Genomic DNA, 22,879 nt, shown 5'->3' with positions numbered 1-22,879 from the left:
TTGTATTCCTGGGTGGGACTGGGAGTACGGCGAATGTCATCGTGTACGGGCACGTTGCGGGCTCGGGGCGTGACAACAAGTCCCGGGGTTCAGTTGGCTGAATTACTCACCAAATTTGGGGAAATGGCATCTGAGATGGCCGCCCAAAAGAAGTTGATCGACGAGCTCATTAGTAGCGGAGTGCAGCCCGAGTCTGCGCCCGTCAAACAACCGGAATCCGAACCATTTGTCATTCCTCCAATTCAAACCACTTTTGAAGGAGTTTTCAACCCGCAGTATACTTATACTCAAAATCCTCCGTTCTATCCTCCCTATGAGCAAGGATTTCAGCCTCAAGGTGGTACAAACATGCCTCTGGATCCACAAGCTTTTTATCAGACTACCGCAGAGCCTGTTGTGCCAGAGCACACTGTTCAAACCAAGCCAGAAATGGGAGAGTCGTCTGCCCCAGTTGATATGAAGTTACTTAAGCGGTTGGATCGTTTCGATGAGTTCATCAGGAAAAGCCAAGGTTTAAGCAAACAAGGGGTGTTAGACTACAATGATCTGTACCTATTTCCAAATGTACAGCTGCCCGCGGGGTTCAAGACCCCGAAATTCAATAAATATGATGGTACAGGCAACCCTAAGACACACTTGCGTTTGTTTGCCAACAAGTTGGGCAGACCGGTGGATGACGAAAACTTGCCATTAAGGTTATTTCCAGAGAGTCTAGAAGGAGACGCCCTCAATTGGTATTCAAACTTAAAGCCAGAGGAGATGAAGACTTGGCTTGATCTGTCCAACGCCTTCATCAGACAATACGAATATAACTGCGAGCTAGCACCGACCAGAACTACTTTGGAAGGCACCAAGAGGCGACCATCTGAGGATCATAAGACATACGCCAAAAGATAGAGGAAGATAGCTGCCAAGGTTGAGCCTCCGATGACCGAAGATGAAATTATTCGCACTTTCATAAAGGCGCATGATCCTCCATACTTCGAAGAAATCTTATGTATGACCGAGTGTTCATTTGCTGCGATTGTGAATAAACTCGAAGAGTATGATGATTTTGTGAGAGTCGGGAAAATTGTTAACGTCTCTGCCCTAAAATCACAAGTAGAAACTTTGCAAGGGTAAGGGAGCAGTGGAAAGAAGCCGCAGTTTAAAAAGAAAGAGGAGGATGCAACTTTTATCTGGAACCAGAACCCTTCACCCAAACCCCGATACCAACACAATCCAACCTACCAACCACATTACCCTTATTATTCAAACCCGCACCATGTATATACTACCAATATCCATCACCCTCGATCTCGCCCAAGCTATCCTAACCCACCTTTAGCCCCTTTTCAAATTTCTCAACCAAATCCACCCCAAAACCGACCTCGCCCTCCATATAACCCAAGATTTTCTCCCCCAAATAGACCTGTTTATAGCCATCCTCAACCTCCTGAACCTTACAACCAAGCCCGTAGCCGTACATTTATCGATTTAGGCAGGCCTCTAGACCAATTGTATGACCAGTTGAAGGCCGCCGAAAAAATTGGTATGGCACCCCCTCCGACCTATCCATATGGCATATTCGCTAGGTATAACCCACAAGCCGTCTATGCTTATCATTCAGGGGCACCCGGACATTCAACTGTTGATTGCAAGGCTCTTAAGCATAGAATTCAAGATATGATTGAAGCCGGAGAGATTGTAATCAGGAAAAGGGAGGCACAAGGGCCGAATATAAATAGGAACCCCTTGCCGGAACATACTAATATCATTGGGGTCATTCTGGACGACGCAGAGTATGAGGAGCAAGTCCAAAAATTGGCAAGAGAAGTTGAGGTGTTTGGGGTCACAGACCAACCATTTGTAATAGATGTGTCATTTGAGGAGGATAAAAGGTCTTTTATTTTGGATCTTACTCTAGCTGAGAGCGAGACTTTGGAGCCAGTGGTCATCGAATTCCCAGAGCAGGAGCCTGTTCTAAGTTTGCAGCGAGTGCCATGGAACTACGATAAACCTATCATACAAATTGGAGAAAAGTCAGTTGCCAAAGAAGAGGTGTCAGTGGTCACTAGATCAGGGAGGATTGCAAGTCCGTTTGGAGCTACCGTTCCGATTCAAACAAATAAACCTGAGCTGCCCGCTAAACCAACAATTACTGAGAAGGAAGTCTTGAATTTTCTTAAAAGGCTCCAAAGAAGCGAATATAATGTAGTCGAGAAGCTAAGCAAGTCGCCCGCCCAAATATCCATGTTGGATCTGCTCTTTTCTTCGGATATGCATAGGGATGCGTTGCTCGAAGTGTTGACTAAAGCTCAAATCCCTAAGGACATTTCAGTTGCTAATTTCTCACATATAGTTGGGAGTGTGTTATTTACAAAACAAATCACTTTCTCTGATGATGAATTACCGGCAGAAGGCATTGGACATAACAAGGCTCTGTACATAGCTGTGAGGTGCAACGGAAAAATGTTGCCAAAGATGTTGATTGACAATGAATCTGCGCTTAATATCTGTCCTTGGAGTACCTTGAAAAAGCTAGGGTTGCAAGATATTAACCTGAGGCCTTCAGGGACCATAGTTAGAGGTTTTGATGGAGCACAAAGAGAACCTATAGGAGAAGTGGATTTAGTAGTCGAGATGGGGCCCGCACAGTTTCAAATAGCCTGCCAAGTTATGCACTTTCCTAGTGTTTACAATGTTTTGCTTGGAAGGCCGTGGATTCATAAGTCCGGAGCTGTGCCTTCTTCATTGCATCAATTGTTGAAATTCATAGTAAATGACAAATTGATAACTATATTTGCCGAGGAAGATTGCCTCGTGATTGCTAATTCTGGGTCCAAAGAAGATGGTAGCCGAAACGCCACAGTGACCCCTCATAGCACAGCTGATATCGTCTCCGTAAGTTGGATAACAAAAGAGGAACGAGCTCTGTCAAAGGCCAGTGTCATGATGGCTAAGGAAATGATCCGCGGAGGATATGAGTTTGACAAAGGGCTGGGACGTGATCTACAAGGAATTCTGAAACCAGTAAAAATTGTGGAGAAAAAGGATTCATTCGGTTTGGGTTTCCGACCAACCGCTAAAAACATCAAAAAAATGAAGGAATGCAAGGGAGTAGAGAAAGAAGGCAGGCAAAAGGCCTTTGATATTCCACCATTACATTATACTTTTCCACGACCAATCGAGGTGATCACGTCAGAGATTAACCCAGTTGACGAAATCGAAACTAGTTTGACCCAATTGTTCGTTGGGGCAACATTTGAAGACAGTTTCCCAGAGGCCGAGTTTTCCAACATCCCTGAAGGATCAATTTCCAATTGGACAGCCGAGTTCCTGCCCATTCAGAAGGAGTTTCGGTAAACCTAAAGGGGTTTGTCATTCATGCGAATTCATGAAAATACTTCTGCATCTGTAAATAGCTAATGAAAGCATCTTTACCTTTGACTAAAATATTGCACATGTAAATATTGTTAAATTTTCATTTCATTTCCACTTGCTTTCTTTTTGTTTTCGCTTTCAATCAAAGGTTTTATGAAAATACACAAGTTGTTCTTGTCATGTTGTTTTGTTTGTTCGTTGGTTTATATTTCTGTTATATTGCTTGTTCATTTGTTTGTTGTATGTTTGTTTGCTTATTATCCCACATTCGTTAATTCTTTCAGATGGCCAAAAATAAAACTATTCGACCCTTTGGATATCACTATTCTGGAATTCAATAATGACAATCTCTATATCACTCACGACTTGGAGGTCTGGGAATCCGAGCTCCAAAGCGAGAGTGATAATGAGGAGGTATTCGATTCTTTTGCAAAGGACTTTGAACAATATGAGGAGAAACCGAAATCGAACCTGGAAAAACAGAAAAGGTTAATATTGGCACTAAAAATGAAGTTAAGGAGGTGCAAATTAGTATTCATTTGAATGAGAGGCAGAAAAAGGAGATGCTTGAATTTTTGACTGTGTTCCAGGATGTATTTGCATGGTCCTATGATGATATGACTGGTATTTCAACTGATGTGGTAGTGCATAAGTTGCTCACAGACCCTACTTTTTCACCCGTAAAGCAAAAACCCCGAAAATTCAAACCAGATATGAGCCTCAAAATAAAAGAGCAAATTGAAAAACAGCTCAAAACCAACATTATCATTGTTTCCCATTACCCTATTTGGCTTTCGAATCCAGTCCCTGTTCCAAAAAAGAATGGAGAGGTGCGAGTTTGTGTAGATTATAGAGACCTCAATAAGGCCAGTCCTAAAGATGATTTTCCTCTGCCAAATATTCACATTCTCCTGCACAATACCACTGGACATGAGATTGAATCTTTTTGTGATTGTTTCGCTGGATACCACCAGATTTTGATGGCAGAAGAGGATAGGGAGAAGACTGCTTTTATCACCCCTTGGGGCACATTTTGCTACCGAGTGATGCCATTTGGTTTAAAGAATTCCGGAGCTACTTATCAAAGGACCATGACCACCCTGTTTCATGATATGATTCACCGGGAGATGGAGGTCAACGTGGATGACATCATAATCAAGTCTAAAAGAGCAGAGAACCATTTGGTTGATTTGAAAAAGCTGTTCGAAAGGTTGCGAAAGTACAATTTGAAACTAAATCCTGCAAAGTGCGCCTTTGGGGCACCAACTGGTAAATTGTTGGGCTTCATTGTTAGTAAAAGAGGCATAGAGATAGATCCAGTAAAAATCAAAGCAATTCGAGATATGCCAGTGCCGAAAACTCAGAAGGACGTGAAAAGTTTTTTAGGAAAGATCAATTTTATTGGGAGATTCATTGCCCAGCTAACTGCCACATGCGAGCCGTTGTTCAAATTGTTGAGAAAGAATGTGCCATTGTATTGGAGTGAAGAATGCCAACAAACTTTTGATAAGATCAAGGATTATTTGTTACATCCGCCAGTCTTAGTGCCACCCAAGCCGGGTCGACCATTAATCATGTACCTATCTGTGCTTGAAGAAGCAGTTGGTTGTGTCCTCGGGCAGCATGATGACTCCGGAAGGAAGGAGCAAACCATTTACTATCTAAGCAAGAAGTTCACGCAGTATGAGGCCAATTATTCATTCATTGAGAAAAGCTGTTGTGCATTGGCCTGGGCAACTCAAAAGCTGAGACACTACCTGTTGAGCCATACCACTTATCTTATTTCTCGATCTGATCCTTTGAAGTATCTCTTGGAGAAGCCGATGCTAACTGGACGTCTGGCTAAATGGCAGATAATTCTCTCAGAGTTCGATATTGTTTTCACTTCACAAAAGGCTGTCAAGGGGCAAGCTATAGCTGATCATTTGGCAGAAAATCCAAGGGATGATGATTATCAACCACTTCATACTTATTTCCCTGATGAGAAAGTCTTATTTGTAGGCGCCACAGACGATATAAGTGAGCAAAGCTCTGAATGGAGGCTTTTCTTCGATGGAGCTTCGAATTCTCTCGGAACTGGAATTGGAGCTGTTTTCGTTTCACCCGAAGGGAAGCACTACCCTGCCGCTGCCAAATTGCAATTTGCTTGCACAAACAACATGGCTGAATATGAAGCCTGCATTTTTTGTCTCAAAATGGCTTTAGAAATGGAAATCAAAGAGTTGGTAGCTTTCAGTGATTCAGATTTGCTCGTGCACCAAACCTTGAAGCAGTGGATAACCAAAGATTCAAAAATTTTGTCCTACCATTGTAGTTTGCTCACTTTGGCCAAGCAATTTCAAAATTTGGAGTTCAAACATCTCCCGCGAGCCCGAAACGCATTTGCTGATGCTTTGGCCACTTTAGCTTCTATGATCCAGTATCCAGATAAATTAAGGATCGAACCAATCCAGATTCAACTTCAAGACAAGCCTGCCCACTGTTGGGTTGTAGACAAGTCCTCTGACAATATTCCTTGGTATAATGATATTAAAGAGTTTCTCAAAACTGGGTCTTACCCTCTGCATGCTAGTACAAAGGACAAGAGTTTTCTGCGTAGAATGGCTTCAAAATTTTTCTTGAGTGGAGAAGTTTTGTACAAACGAACCTCAGATTTGAACCTTTTAAAGTGCATTGATGAAGACGAAATTCAATATATGATGAAAGAAGTGCATAGTGGCGTTTGTGGACCTCACATGAATGGCCATTTGCTAGCAAAGAAAATCATGAGAACCGGATACTTCTGGCTTACTATGGAGCGTGATTGTATAGATTTTGTCCGGAGATGTATAAAATGTCAAATGCACGGTGACGTTATACGCGCTCCACCCACTGAATTGCATAGTATGATCGCCCCATGGCCCTGTTCAATGTGGGGTATGGACGTGATTGGTACAATTGATCCTCCCGCTTCAAATGGACATCGATTTATATTGGTGGCAATTGAGTACTTTACTAAATGGGTTGAAGCGGAGTCATTCAAACATGTAACGAAGAAGGTAGTTGCCAATTTCTTGAGAGATCACATCATCTGTCGCTTTGGAGTACCCGAAACGCTTATTACAGACAATGCCAAGAATCTGAACAATGACATGGTAGATGGACTATGCGAGCAGTTCAAGATCAGACACCGCAACTCTGCCATTTATAGGCCTCAGATGAATGGAGCTGTAGAAGCCGCAAACAAGAATTTGAAGAAGATTATCCGTAAAATGACTGAAAGGCATCGCGATTGGCATGAAAAGTTGCCTTATGCATTAATGGCGTATCGGACTTCTATCCGGACATCGACTGGGGCAACGCCATATTCACTCATGTATGGAATGGAAGCTGTATTACCAGCTGAAGTTGAAATTCCTTCGCTACGAATCCTCATGGAAGCTAAATTGGAGGAGGCTGATTGGATGAAGCAGCGCCATGAGCAATTGACTTTGATCGATGAAAAGCGACTCAATGCTATCTGTTATGGTCAGTGCTATCAGAAACGTGTGGCCCGGGCTTACAACAAAAAAGTCCATAGGCGTGCATTCGAAGAAGGTGACAAAGTACTGAAAGCGGATTTTGCCAATGCAGGATGAGGCCAAAGGCAAATTCGCTCCAAATTGGCAAGGGCCGTTCATTGTCCAAAAGGTATTACCTGGCGGAGCACTTATTTTGGCAGAAATGGATGGACGAACATTCCCTCAACCCATCAACTCAGACATGTGCAAGAAGTTTTTCATTTGATCATGCAAATTTTCTTTAGAAATTCATACAAACGGCGAAATGCAAGTCAGGCCATCTTCTTTTACACTTAAAACATTTTATCTCTACTTGTCCCCTTTGAGCCATCAGAATTGACAAATTTTCGCTTGATAACCCCTGAGAATTGCAAACCCCACACTGGGGCAAATTTATTTTGAAAGAGAGATGATCAAAAAGAAAAGAGAACCCCACACTGGGGCAAATTTAGTTTTTAAAGAAAAATGCAAAAGTGAGGAAAATGCAATGAAGAAAATGCAAAGAGAGAAAATCCGATCAAACTGGGGCAAATTTTCCTCTGTTTCGTTCAAAATCAGAAACGATTTCAAAATAGTGCAACCTCAAGTTATTTCACACCTCGTATCAAAATTTGCTTTCAAGCCTCAACTTTTTTTTTGAAAAACACCCCACCTGACCTCATTACAAAGCCCAAAGTCCTGGCTTTCGTCACTTGTTGTATTTCTATTAGGAAATTTGTTAATTAACTGGCAAGTGATGTCCATAATGCCTTCGCCTAATCTTACAAGGGAAGTGCATTTTACTGATGCCCGAAATCTTTAACTCATATTTCTGAATCGATCATGGTCGAGATATTTCATTGTTCTTTAGGTGAAAACCCGAAAGGGCGCCTCGGAAAAAGAAAAGAAAAGAAAAAAAGAAAAGAAAAAAGAAAAGGAAAAAAGAGAAAAAAGAGAAAAAAAAACAAAAAAAACAAAAAAACAAAAAGGGTGGGGGCAACCTTGGTGAAAACCCGAAAGGGCGCCAAGGCAGGTTTTCTCAACAGACGAGCACGAGAAGGAACAGCTGGTGACCTGGTTCATTTAGACTTTTCCTCATGTTTGTGATACTTCTGCCAGTATCGAATTCCGAAGCAAATATATCCAAAGTCTTGAATATGATATTCGTTGGCCAAATTTGTATTTTACTTTACAAATATTCTTTTGCAAAATGTATCTTTATAAACCTCTTGGTTTCTCTCGATTATTTGCGTTCGACTGCTTGTGGTTGTCTGCATTCTTTTGCATGCTCATCTTTGCCTGACATAGGAAATCATCTTGCATATATCATTACTTTTTATATGACAAATTTTCATGCATCATTCTTTCACCATTCGATTCGAATGGATGATAAACCCTAGGGTTTGCGCAAGGATAGGGGATTCAATCATCTATTAAAGTGGGTAAAGTGCAACAAAGCTGCTACATAGATTTGGTGACGTGATAAATACGTACTTTATCAGTCTCAGAAATTGAAAGGTTTCAAAATTACAAGTTCGACTAAGCCAGACGTCGCAGAACAGAGGCAAAAGCATCACAAGACTCATGTTTACACGATTCTCAAGGCAAACCGGATCAAATGATAGTGGCAAGTCCATTATTTCTTCTTTTCTTGCAGGAACGTTGCGTTTGCAAACGAAAACAACCACTCTCCCTTTCGCACCTAAATTGACGTCAGAAAAAGCTCCCCAATAAGCAAAGACGAAGTGATATTGGTAAAGCTTGATCATAAGAAACAACATCAGCTATCGCTTTAGCTACAGAGATCAAATCTCCCTCTTGGTACGAAAGTTTGAACCACTCCCAGTTAAAAACTCAATTCATTGTTTAAACCTCCCCAGTGAAGTCCCGTTTTAAATTTCTTGTTCGGGTCAGTCCCGTTTTAAATTCCTGTTCGGGTCAGTCCCGTTTTAAATTTCTTGTTCGGGTCAGTCCCGTTTTAAACTTCCTGTTCGGGTCAATCCCGTTTTAAACTTCATGTTCGGGTCAATCCCATTTTAAATTTCTTGTTCGGGTCAATACCGTTTTTAAACTTCCTGTTCGGGTCAATCCCGTTTTAAACTTCCTGTTCGGGTCAATCCCGTTTTAAATTACTGTTCGGGTCAATCCCGTTTTAAACTTCCTGTTCGGGTCAATCCCGTTTTAAATTACTGTTTGGGTCAATCCCGTTTTAAATTTCCTGTTCGGGTCAACCCCGTTTTAAATTTCTTGTTCGGGTCAATCCCGTTTTAAATTTTCTGTTCGGGTCAGTCCCGTTTTAAATTTCTTGTTCGGGTCAGTCCCGTTTCAAATTCCTGTTCGGGTCATTCCCGTTTTAAATTCATGTTCGGGTCAGTTCCCGTTTTAAATTCCTGTCCGTCAGAACCATTTTGTGGTCGAATAACACAAGTAAGTATTTGGTGTCTATTTCTTTGTCTCAAGTTTTTCCAAAACTCAGACAAAGAGGGGCAAACTGTAGACCCCAAATTTTTAAAGGTATTTTTTTATCCTAATTTTGTTAATTCCATGATTTTTGGTTCTTAGACTTTTAGCATTTATATAGCACTTTAGTATTTTTTAGATTATTGTTATCTATTTTTTTATTTTTATTTTATTTTTAATTGTATTTTGTATTCATTTTGGGCTCTCTTAGCTATTTATTTTTATTATTATAAGACTTTTAGCATAAATTTTTGCCAAAAAGAGAGAAAATTGGGGAAAAATATTTTTTATTTCTTTTTATTGAAAAAAGTAAAAGGAAAAGAAAAGTGGAAAAGAGAGAAATTGTAGCTTTTTATTTTATCTTTTGGGTACTAATTTTGTACATTTTATTTAAGTTTGTTTAAATTGTTATTTTTGTATTATTGTTGTTTATTTAAGAGAAAAAAAAAAGAAAAAAACAGGAAACCCGAGAGCGGGTTTTGGGCTGTTTAAGAGGCTCTGAAAAGAAAAAAAAAAAGAGAAAAACTGCGCGCAGCAAAATCGCGGCAGCAGGGCAGAAGTTTGGGAAAAATCATAGGCTCATCGGATGGCCTGGGTTGCGAAAGAAATCTCCACTTTCATCCTCACCCTTGAGGTGAGGGTTTGAGAGTGGTGTCTTTGGTATAAATAGAACAGAAAACACAGCCGAAGGGGGGAGAGGATTTTTACGACGGCTGAAGTGAGAGTAGAAAAAAATCTGAGAGGATCTGTCGGCTAAGGAAAAAGTTTTGAGGGGCGACGGCGAAAGGATTTTGGGGAAGGGAAGGAGAGCACTGAATGACGGCTGGAGAGGTTGGGGTTTTGGGATGGCTGAGAGAGAAATAAGATAGAAAGAGCGAGAGTTGGCAACCGAGAGTGATAGTTAGCAAGTTGGCGGCGGTAGGAAAAACACAGAGAAAGCTTTGGACGAGAAAGAAACCAGAAAAGCTACGGAGAAAGTTTGAGGGAGAGTATAAGGCGTGACGGCTAAGGCTGGAGAGGAAAAGTGAGTGACGGCTGAAAAATCTTGAGGGAGGAGAGGAGTGAACAGAAAAAAGGGTTACGGACTGAGACGAATAGTTACGGGAAGGACCAGGAAAAATTCCAGATTTCACGTTGCCTTCATCAGAGCCAGTCGCAGGATCCTTTTGATTTCTGTGAGAAACGATCATCTTCCAAACTTGCGGGTCTCCGTTTTCCTCAAGTCAAGATCTTCAAGGTGACCCTTTCTTTTCATTTTTCTCCGCCAACACATGTTCAGATTTATATGCTTCAAACTTGATTTCTGTTTTTTCACATTTTTTCCCTTTCCTTCGGTTCTTTCCTTTTCATACGTTGCTGATTCGGCTTTTGGCTTCATACCCCTGCCCCTGAATATTGCATTATTGTGGACCATATGATCTTTTGTGTGGTGATGATCCAGTTTTCCTTTTAGTTAACAACGAGCCCAAGGGAAGGTTCATGGATGAAACTAGATCTGCAAGCCTTTTCCTCCTAACTCAGAATTTGTTTCCTGTTGTGGGTGCTTAATCTGATTTTTTTTTTGACGGGGGTTTATGAAGATTGGCTCTCATGGCTATGGTTCTGTGGTCTGAAAATGTCCAGTCTAAGTTTTCTAGGAAAAATGCAGTCTTGCTTGCGCTGGATCATACGCACTGATTTTATTGGCTTGTTGCTTTTATTTTTGCGGGTTCCTTTTGCTCCATGTTTTCTTTAATTCACCTGTTGACTGTTGGAATCCTCTGGATGGATGTGAGTCATGCCCAGAATGCACACAACCAAAAATTTATTGGTTCGCCTGTAGTCCGATAGGTATACCATGTATGCATTCACCCCAAGCTGCCTTCATATTGTCCAGTCGTATGGGTGAATTTGTTGGGTGTAGACCATTGCATTTGGATGATAATTAACAACACGGGTAGAAAGCTATAACATTGAGCTTTAAGTCATCTTTATTTGCTTTAGTCTTGCCCATATCATGCTTTATCATTGGATGTTGTTAAAAATGGAATTCTGGAATTCTGGTTTGAATGATGAAAAGCTGCATTTCATCCTCATGCTTCGCTACTTTCTGTCTTCCTCCCGCAACATCTCGCAAAAACTAATTCTTAGTCATCCTTTGCTGGCTTAATCTGTTGTTGAAGGAAAGGAAATGGAAGGTTTGGTGTTGAGTTTGTATGTTTGAAAATCTGAAACACTTGAGCTATGGTCGAACACTTTGCTGGAAAATGAATTTCAGATTGCCAAACCATTTTTCGCATGAGTATTCTTCCAGAATTTTGCATCAGTTCCCTCTATGTTGTTTGTTTGTTTGGATGTTGAGATTATGCGTTTGTTGCTTAGTTTCAAGTTATGATTTTGGTTGAAAAATTTTTGAGCAAAGCTTGTGTGTTCGAATCCGAAACACGAGTTTGAAAACGGAAATGCTGCAGGCTGGCTTCACTTTTGGTTGCAGAAATGTGTTCCGTAGCTTTTGCATGGGTTTGCATGGAAAATTTTCCAAAAATAACAATCTAACCCCACAAGTTTTCCCTAATACTACTATGGCCCGCACAATTAGACAAATCAATCAAATTGGTCCTCTTAACTTCATTAATTGTTTCAAATTGGGTCCTAAAAATGCAAGTTGAACCACTCTTTGACCCTTACTTACTCTTGGCTTGAAGTTCCATAATGCTTGATCGGACTTGAGAGATTGTTAATGTATGCAAATGAGTCATTAGTAGTGTTTACTTTAGAATTTGATTGGTAATCTATCTTTCTTGGTAACCGCGCCTTATTTGATTACATTTTGAGATGGATTTGATGATTGATTGGTCTAACTTGTTTTGTTTGATTGTGTTTTGCTATTAAATTGGTGCATTAATCCCTTGTTTTGATGATTTTAGCCCAAGTTATCTTTTTTTTGGTGACTTTAGCCCAAGTTAAGTTTTGATCACTTTACTAGCATCACAAACGGGGAGGTACAACTTCTTTTATCCTTTTTGTCTCTCCTCTATGTGATCCAACGTGCTAAGTGAAAATTGCATGTCTACTTTGCTTTCCTTGCCTTTCTTTAATTCCTTTAATTTATTTCATTTACTTTTGCTTTTGTTAAGTTATTCTTTTATGGGTATGTGTACACCTCTTGGCTTGTAATAGATAGGGCTTGGAGAGCATTTTTATTCACTTTTCCCCTTCCCCATTTGTTTTAGTTAGCCAATGTAATAGGTTTATTAGTGTGATTTGCATGCTTACGTGCTACGTGTTACTTGCTTTCTTAGGGTCTTGCATCTAGATACCATGCTTATGTGTTATGTGGAATATGTGATTTATGTGTTTATTTGCTTTATTAGCCTTTACATGATCTATTTGGTTTACAATGAATGTGTGACGTCACCGTGGCTAGTCCAACGCTGGTCATGGTTTTTCCCCTCGAGCTCTCGCAAGTCCAATGCTTGTGAGAGAATTTTAGAAAAGGGCTAGTCCAATGCTAGACCCAATAGGCTGTCCCTTCTCGTTAGTACATACTTGCATGTTTCACTACATTTCATACATTTTTCTTAGTTTTCTAGCATTTGGCATGCTCCTCCAATCCTTCCCCCCTTCATTTTAGGTTTTTGCATCCCCATGCTAGTTGTAGGGTACATTTGCTTGAGAGTCCCCTTTCGGTAAGGGAAACGAGCGAGTATGGCTACAAAATAGCCTTAGCACGCTAGTTCTTCCTTCTAATCAAAGGGAAAATCAAAATCATGAAGTTAGAAGTCATTCCCGTACCCGACTTGATGCATTCCTCTAGGTTCATACACTCTCATTTTTTTATCATATCACTTGCTCACTTTCTTTATCCTCATTTTCTCACTACTTATATTTTTCTCACTCCACATACCATGTTCGTACATTTCTCTTCCTTCCCTATCACCTATTTATTTTCTACCTCACAAATTGCACTCCAATTGTACTTAGATGCATTTACTACTATTTATATCATATTTTCATCCACTTGCACACAAACACCTTCAATTTTCTCAATTGGCACACATGCACTTTTCTACATTTGCACACATTGCACTTTTCTTACATTTGCACACATTGCAATTTCAGCCCCAAAATTCGGTCAAGGCTAGCTGGAAATTAAGGAGATATTTTGCTCAAATATTAATGAGCTTGTATGGTAAGAAAGTGGTGGTCAAGCGGTGTTCAATCGGTAGTGCACGGTTCACGTCGATTCGCACCGTTTTTCCTTAAATCACACGTACTAGGGTTTTTTTACTTCCTATTCACTAACTTTTTATCATTTCTTCTAATCATATATTATTTCTCACCCAAAAGTCACTCTTAAGCACCAAATTTGATCCTCGCTCCGTACTGGATGATTACACGACGGATACACGAAAAACCCTATTTCACTTCGAATTGAAATCGGAAAGGAAAACCCTAATTTCCTATGATCATTGGCACTTTTTCTAGGGTGATTAAGTAGCAATATGGTATAGAATAATAATTTCCAAATTATTTTCAAATAAAAGGAAATTTTCAAGAAATATGCAAGGAATTTGCAAGTCCTCACAAATAGTACGCTTTTGGTTTATCTAGTTTTTATTATTTTGAAATTTCGACTTCTGGCGCGAGCTAGGCAGGCGTCCCACCGATACCCTAGGGTTCGCCCTTGGGAGAAGCGGGGGCGTCACAGTACTTGCAGTTGATGATGAGCGGAGGCGATTGGGTAGCCCCACTCGTAGGTGCCAGATGGAGATCTAGCGTCTCCGGGCCGTTATCCGAGTTCAGGGTGTCAGGATCCGAGAGCTGGAGGCTTCGATTCTGGAGGAGCAGCAGCGGACTAATGCTTTCCTAGAGCAAGCTCAGGCGACTACTGGTCGCCTTGTTCGAGTAGTTGGCGATGTCCGAGACGGGACCGACCGTATCCTGACTAAGTGTTGGGCTCTAGTGGAGGATGTGGCTCAGGACTTGACCAAGGAGGGTCAAGTGCCTGCAGTTCCTGGTGATCCCGAGGAGGACCCAGATGAGGAGCCTGCCGCACCTACGGAGCGATTGGGTCGGCATCTAGCTAGACCCCTAGCTCAGGGTTTGAGAGATTTTTGTGAGGTAGTTAGGGACATAGTGGGATGACACGTCTGTAAGGCCCAAAGACAACCTAAGAGGGGGGGTGAATTAGGTTGATTAAAATCTTAATCAGATTTATGCAATTTTTGCTTAATAAAAATTTACTTTCTTTTCTAGAAATGATCAATCAAGTAGATTAGAAGAAGAGAGCAATATTGATTCGAAAAACAAGTATAGATAAGCAATGAGAATTTTATTAAACAAAAAAGAATAAGATAGAATATCAAACCGATTGTCTACCAAGCTTTCCTCAAACTTGAAGACCAATCACTTGGTTGAGCAACTTCTCTTTGATGAAAGATGATCAACTAGATGTACAATGGAGGGAGCACTTCGTCCTTGCCCTAAGCCTCACTTAGTCAAGCTAAGAAGTTTTACAATCACTCAGATAACCCTCTACAATGCTACACTAATGAAACTTTCAACCACAAGAGAAATGCTCACAGAAATTCACACCACTTAGAGAACAAATCTAGCTTTGGAGACTATTTTCTAGCTAAAATATCTCTTGAGATCTTGTAAACAAAGTGTGCAAAAGTGCCTCTCTGATTCAGAATCGTTTGTATTTGAAGGGAACCAAAAATGGGCTTCATTAATACTTCCAACGGATAGAAGGCATATGAAGAGTCAGCTAGCCGTTGGGGCTGTCGGACGTCCGACGGCTTAGTCATCGTCCGAACCCATCGTCCGAAAAACAGTCAAGTTGTTGTTCGGACGTCCGATGGAATTTTATCGTCCGAGCTTCAGTGTCCGAACGTCGTCCAGAGAGTTATCAAATCTTCGAGGAATTTTTAGGACATCCGATGAGATTGATGTGCGTCCGAAGCATGCGTCCGATCCTTCAGGACGTCCGATGCTTCCTTACGAGCGTCCGACAGAGTCTTGGCAGAGAGTCATCAAAACTTTGTGGAATTTTTAGGACGTCCGACACGATCGATGTGCGTCCGACAGAAAATCCTTCCTGATGTTCTTCATCCTTTCGGACGTCCGACAGATTCCATTGGACGTCTGACATGGGTGTCCTATTTTTGCTTCTCATTTTGGTTGATTTTCATTTCATGACATATTCGTACCTGATTCTTTGATAGGCAAAAAACACTTATATTTGAAGAGAGTTAGATAAATATTTCAAAGTCCTTTGTGATCATCAAAACCAAGAATAACATTCTCCCCGTTTTTGATGATGACAAAACAATGGTTTGAAATAAGATTTGATGATTGCAAAATAAGCTCCCCCTTTCTCAATAGACAAGAACTCCCCCTTACTGAGTGAATCATAAAAATTTTTGACAAACTCCCCCTCACTTGGCTGCCCAACCAAATTAAACAATTATCCAAAATATGACAATTAAGCAACCAACATCCAACATTTTACCAATTCAATCCATCAGCCAATCCAAATTTAATCAAATCATCAATCAACCAATCAATCCAACATCATCAATCATCAATCATCAACCAATCCAGTCATCTCCCCCTTTTTGTCATCACAAAAGGGCAAACAATCACATCCATCTCATCCACACACATCCATCAATGCAAACCAAAAACTTCATTACATCCACACAATCATCATTCAAAATACTTAAACATCTATCAAACAGTACCAAAAGAAACATAAACATAATCAAAACCAAATGTTGAATTCATCTACATATCCATTGTTGAACACCACAAACACATGAAATAGACAAACAAATGCAAATGTCCTAAATGGTGAACTATGTGGATCCAGGAGTTCTTCGAGAGAGCTGATATTGGGAGAGGTCCTCCTCTTCAGTTTCTTCATCAGCTTCAGTAGCGTCTTCAACTGGTACCTTGCCTTTATCTGCTGTGGAAGGGCCATGAGGAGTCACAGGAGTTGATGAACCAGGGTCTGGAATTGATGAGCTGGGATCAGTGGGGTGTGGCTCTTTGTCATGGGACACTTCCTCAACCACAGGTGGGGGAAAAAGAAGGTTCTTTTTGTCTAGGAAGGCTGTTTGTTGCTCAGAGGACATGGTGAGCATTAGACCATGTTCTAGAAGAAGAACATGTTGTTTGAGTTCACGAAGGAGCTCAATCACTTTATCATTGGAGGAGGAAGATGCCTTAGTGGCAGACTTCCTGGGATGAATGGGAGTGAGTGAAACAGATGAAGGATCATGTGCAGTCTTAGACCTCTGTTCACTAGATGATGCCCCCTTATAAGCCCACAGATTATCTTTAAAAACAAGATTTTTCCTTTCAAAATATCCTTTGGTAAAGGCATAAGAAGATGCTTCTTTGGGACAAACACCTAGAATTGGGACTTTGTAAAACTCAAAAATCTTTTGAAGAAACTTTCCATAAGATAGTTTTCTGCGAGAATCAGTGGCATAGCGAAGTAAAAACTTGCACATGACAAAACCAAAATCAATACGAATTTTTTCTCGAAAACAGTAAAAGAGATACAACTCCATTTTGTTTGCATCAGTTCTATGACCATCAGTGGGTACAAGCAGGTTTGAAATGATTGAAAAGGCAATTAGATTCACAGGAGCAAGATCATTCAGTTTAGCATCAGCAGGGGAGGAAAAACTTCTTTTAAAATAAGTCAACATTTTAGCCCCATCAAAATGATTATCAGCAGTAGGGTGCTCTTCATAGGAAAAGAAGTTTGCAATTTTATCCTTGCATCCAGGTTCAATAGTAGTTTTTAAAATATCATTCACAATTTCAGAATCAAAGACTAAGTCTACCCCATTAACCCTGGACATAATCTCAGTTTGGTCAGTGTCTTTCCTAAGATTAGCAAAGAATTGATACAGCATTTCAGGGTAATAAACATTGGGCATAGAAACGAGATGTGACCATTTCTGGAAAGCAAATAGACTCAGAATGGATTCTAAACCTATGTGGCGAAATTCAGAGGAGTTTACAGTTCGTTGAGGGATGACACCTTTCTGGGATATCCAGGAGTGTTTGTCTTTTGCAGCATCATCAAAAAATGTAGGGAGTGGGGCTGATTTTGGAGGCGGTTGAGAAGAGGTTCCCTGTCCAGATGCAGGCTGAGAGGTGGGTTGTGGAGTAGGCCGTGACATTTGACCCTTTATGGCTCCTCTCTTGAAGCGTTTGGATGAACGTTTGACCGTAGGAAGGTCCTCATCCTCATCCCTGAGTGGATGCTTGCGTCCGGCAGTAACCTTTCCTCCTCTTAGATTCACCATTGTGCGAAATGTGTGGAATGAAGGATGCAAATGATGCACACAGTAGTAGGGAAGTGAGTCGCACAGAAATTTTGGGACAAAAAGTCCTTGAACAAGATTTGACAGAGCGGTTATGAGAAAGTAGGATTTTGAGGGAAATTTGGGAATTTACGAAATGTTGTGCGATTCGATGAAATAATCAGGAGAAATGAATTGCAATCAATCAGGAAAAGTTTTGTTTGAGTCAATTTGGGAATGAGAGCTTCAGAATGGTATGAATTTGAGAGTGAGAAATGAGAGAGTTTTCGTCCGAGAGGAAATAGAAGAGAAGAGTTTGAAGCAAATGAGGGAGAAAGTTAATTTAAAAAGTGAGCCGTTGCACTGTCGGACGGCCGAACGAAGTCGTGTGTCCGACAACTTCGTCCGAACAGATGTTTTCTGAAAAAAAAATATCTGAAGAACATTATCGGACGTCCGTTCATCTTCTTTCGGACGTCCGAAGACTTTGAGAAATTTTAGGATGATTTTTCGATTATTCCTAATTTTGATCTTAGATGAATGAACTGATCTAATGGCAGAGCTTTGGTAAAAATATCAGCAAATTGATCTTTGGAACAAACATAATTTACACAAATTTCACCTTTTTGAACAAGATCTCGAATAAAGTGGTGCTTTATATCTATATGCTTTGTCCTAGAATGTTGAATTGGATTTTTGGTCAAATTAATAGCACTAGTATTATCACAGAATATAGGCATGCAGTCATATAACAATCCAAAATCATTCAAGGTGTGCTTCATCCATAAAAGTTGAGCACAACATGCACTAGCGGCAATATATTCCGCTTCGGTTGTAGACAAAGATATTGCATTTTGCTTTTTGCTAAACCAAGAGACTAAGCAGTTACCAAGAAAGTGACAAGTTCCACTAGTACTTTTTCTGTCCACACGACAACCACCAAAATCCGCATCCGAATATCCATATAAAGCAAATTCACAAGATCTAGCATACCAAAGACCATAGTCTAATGTACCTTTCAAATACCTAAAAATTCTTTTAACAGCATTTAAATGTGATTCTTTTGGACACGATTGAAATCTAGCACACAAGCAAACAGCAAACATAATATCAGGTCTGCTTGCGGTCAAATAGAGTAAGCTTCCGATCATACCTCTATAGTGCTTTTCATCCACATGATTACCTTCTTCATCTTTGTCAAGTTTTGTAGAAGTGCACATAGGAGTTCCAACTTGCTTTGAGTCCTCCATGCCAAACTTTTTCAGCAATTCCTTGGTATACTTTCCTTGATTTATAAAAATTCTCTCAAGGGCTTGATGTATTTGAAGTCCAAGGAAGAAATTTAATTCTCCCATCATACTCATTTCAAATTCACTTTGCATAGTGGTGGAAAAATCCTTGCATAGATACTCATTAGTAGCACCAAAAATAATATCATCAACATATATTTGCACAATAAGAAGGTCATTTAACACTTGCTTAGTAAAAAGTGTGGTGTCCACAATACCTCTTTTGAAACCATTTTCAATCAAGAAACCACTTAATCTTTCATACCAAGCTCTTGGAGCTTGTTTTAAACCATATAATGCTTTAGATAGTTTAAACACATGACTTGGAAATTTTGTATTTTCAAAACCGGGGGGTTGATCCACATATACTTCTTGATCAATAAAACCATTTAAAAAGGCACTTTTCACATCCATTTGAAACAATTTGAAACCTTTGAAACAAGCAAAAGCAAGAAGCATTCTAATAGATTCTAATCTTGCTACGGGAGCAAATGTTTCATCAAAATCAATTCCTTCTTCTTGTGCATATCCTTTAGCAACTAATCTGGCTTTATTTCTTACAACAGCACCTTTATCATCCAATTTATTTCTGAATATCCACTTTGTGCCAATGATAGGTTGATTTTGAGGTCTATCAACAAGTGTCCAAACCTTATTTCTCTCAAATTGATTAAGCTCCTCTTGCATAGCCAAAATCCAGTTATCATCCTTTAAAGCATCATTGATATTTTTGGGTTCAAAAAGAGAAACTAAAGGAAAATTGTTCAACAATTTCTTAGATGAGGAACGAGTGTTTACCTTCTCGGATGGATCACCAATAATAAGATCTTTTGGATGATTTTGGATAAATTTCCAAGCCTTGGGAAGGTCTTTGACTAAATCATCATTCTCATCTTCATCACCCTTTTCTTGATCATTATGAGCTTCATCCATCATTTCCATTGCTGCCGGTTTAGATATTCCTTCATCACCAATTTTCAGCTTTTCCATTCCTTCACGAACACCTACATCATCATCCTCACACGAACTTTTGGAATTATCATCATTAGTTTCATCAAATGTTATGTGTATGGCTTCTTCAATCACAAGAGTCCTTCTATTAAAGACTCTATATCCTCTTTTGTTCTCACAATATCCCAAAAATATTCCTTCGTCAGATTTTTTCTCAAACTTACCAAGATGTTCCTTTAAATTTAAAATAAAACATTTACAACCAAAGACTTTGAAATATCCAACCGTAGGTTTCTTATCAAAAATAAGTTCATAAGATGTTTTATTCAAAATGGGTCTCAAAAGGATTCTGTTCATCACATAACATGCAGTGTTTACCGCTTCAGCCCAAAGGTATTTTGGCAAACTACATTCACTTAACATAGTTCTAGCAGCCTCTTGTAGTGTCCTATTTTTCCTTTCTACAACACCATTTTGTTGTGGAGTTCTTGCAATTGAAAACTCATGTGTTATGCCATTATGATCACAGAAATCTGGAAAACCACAATACTTGAATTCCGTTCCATTATCACTTCTAATCCTAACAATTTTTAAGCCAAGCAGATTTTGTACTTTAGCAAACAATGAAGTGAAATTTTTGAAGGCATCATCCTTATGAGCAAGAAATATCACCCAAGTATATCTAGAATAATCATCCACAATCACAAAGCAGTATTTCTTACCTCCCAAGCTAGTGATTTGAGTAGGACCAAATAAGTCAAGATGCAAGAGTTCTAAAGGTTTGGAAGTAGATACACATTTCTTTGGTTTAAAAGAAACTTTTGTTTGCTTTCCAAATTGACATGCATCACAAATTTTATCCTTTTCAAAACTGATTTTTGGCAAGCCTCTAACCAGCTCCTTTTTCGAAATTTCCTTTAGTAATTCCATGTTAAAATGACAAAGTCTCCTATGCCACAACCAAGGGTCTTCATTTGAAGCTTTAAGACATTTGAAGCTAGAAGAATCAATTTTATCAAGAACCACAATATATATGTCGTTAAACCTCTTACCTTTAAACATAACATTATATTTGGAATCAAGCACAATGCATTCATGCTTTTTGAACAACACATTCAAGTCTTTATCACACAATTGACTAACACTAAGCAAGTTATAACCTAAGTTATCAACTAAGAGCACATTATGAACAAAAGTTTCACCATCCTTACCAACATCACCTATTCCAATTGTCTTAGCTTTCACATCATCACCGAATGTCACCTTTCCACTTGATTTTGATTTTAGCTTTATGAACAAAGAGGGATCACCGGTCATATGCCTTGAGCAGCCGCTATCAATAAACCATTTGGACTTGTTTGAGCCTTTTTCCTGAAAAAAGAAAATGTTTGGTACGCTTTTCAATTTTTGGGTCCACAATAGTTAGCATTGTATCTTACTAACCACATGCATTTCATCCCTTTGTTCAGATTTCTTTTTACATAGCAATCTTCTTTCAAATGCCCTCTTTGACAACAAAAAACACACACAATGGAAGAGTCCTTAACATGTACTAGTTTGACATATCTCAATCCATTTCTTCTATATGTTGTGAAACCATGTGCATTTTTGTTGTGTGCAAATGTTCTTTGATGAGCAGTACGAAAGGTAGATGACACGTTCTTTTTGAGAAAATCTTGTTTTCTTGCTTTCAAAGTCTCATCCAAGTTGTCCATTCTTTTCTTCAAATCACCATGTCTTTCCTTCAGCATTTTACAAATATTTGTCTTTCTATCAAGCTCATTCTGAACATCAAATCCGGCTCTTACAAGACATTCATTGTCAGTCTTTAGTTGTTTATTTTGTTGAAGAAGACTTGCATTTTCATGAATGAGAAAAGCAATTTTCTGTTTTAGCTGCTTGTTTTTATCATAAGATTCCTTCAAGGCATTATGCAGTTTTTCAACAAAGGATTCAAGATCATCATCTTCTTCATCATCACTTTCAGATTGAGAGTGTATGGAAGTTACCTCATTATCTCCAATAGCCATGAAGGCCATTTGAGCTGATTCTTCCTCTTCTTCAACTTCCCCTTCAGAGTTGCATTCATTCCAAGTAATCTGGAAGTTGTTGAATCTTGGCTTTCGATCAGCTTTTCCATCTTTCATTTTCTTCATGGGGCATTCGTTTGCATAGTGTCCAGGCTGTCCGCATTCATAGCATTTGTCCACTTGCTTCTTGTTGAATTCTTGTTTTCCTTTGTTCCTTGCATTTGATGAATAATTTTGGAATTGATTGCTAGGTCCTCCCTTTCTAAACTTCCTTTTATTCAAGATTCTCTTGAAGCCTCTTGTGATGAGAGCAAGATCATTATCATCACCATCCGAGTCTTCATCATCCAAGTGAGCTGGATCATCTTCACTTTGAGTAGTCTTTAGAGCAATATTTCTCTTTGCTCTAGCATCCTCTTCCTCCTGCACTTTAGATTTCAGTTTTAACTCATAAGAGGTTAGTGAGTTAATGAGAGATTCAATAGGCACAGAATTTAAATCCTTAGCCTCCTCTATTGCAGTCACTTTATTTTCCCATTCTTTGCCCAATGCATTGAGAATTTTCCTGTTCTTCTCTCCCAAGGTGTACTCTTTGCCCAACACCTCGAGATCTTTGATCAAGTCATTGAACCTACAATACATTTTGTCAATATCCTCAAGAGGTTCAATTTTAAATGATTCATACTTTGTGACCAAGATAGCCTTTTTCTGTTCTCTCACATTGTCACCACCCTCATGGATTTCTCTTAGCTTATCCCACATTTCTTTGGCCGATTTACAGCCTTTTACTCTAATTGATTCATTTGAATCTAAGGCACTATACAGAACATTCATGGCTTTGGCATTCAGTGTGAGATTAGTCCTATCTTGAGCATTCATTTCAGCTCTTCTTTTTGGCCGAAGCAACCCTGTATCTGCATCAAGAAAGTTAGCTTCATGCGGTCCTTCACTCATAATAAACC

Source organism: Coffea eugenioides, chromosome 8 (genome assembly GCF_003713205.1).
Source record: "Coffea eugenioides isolate CCC68of chromosome 8, Ceug_1.0, whole genome shotgun sequence".
NCBI classification, from domain to species: Eukaryota; Viridiplantae; Streptophyta; class Magnoliopsida; order Gentianales; family Rubiaceae; genus Coffea; species Coffea eugenioides.
This window is presented reverse-complemented; position numbering follows the sequence as displayed.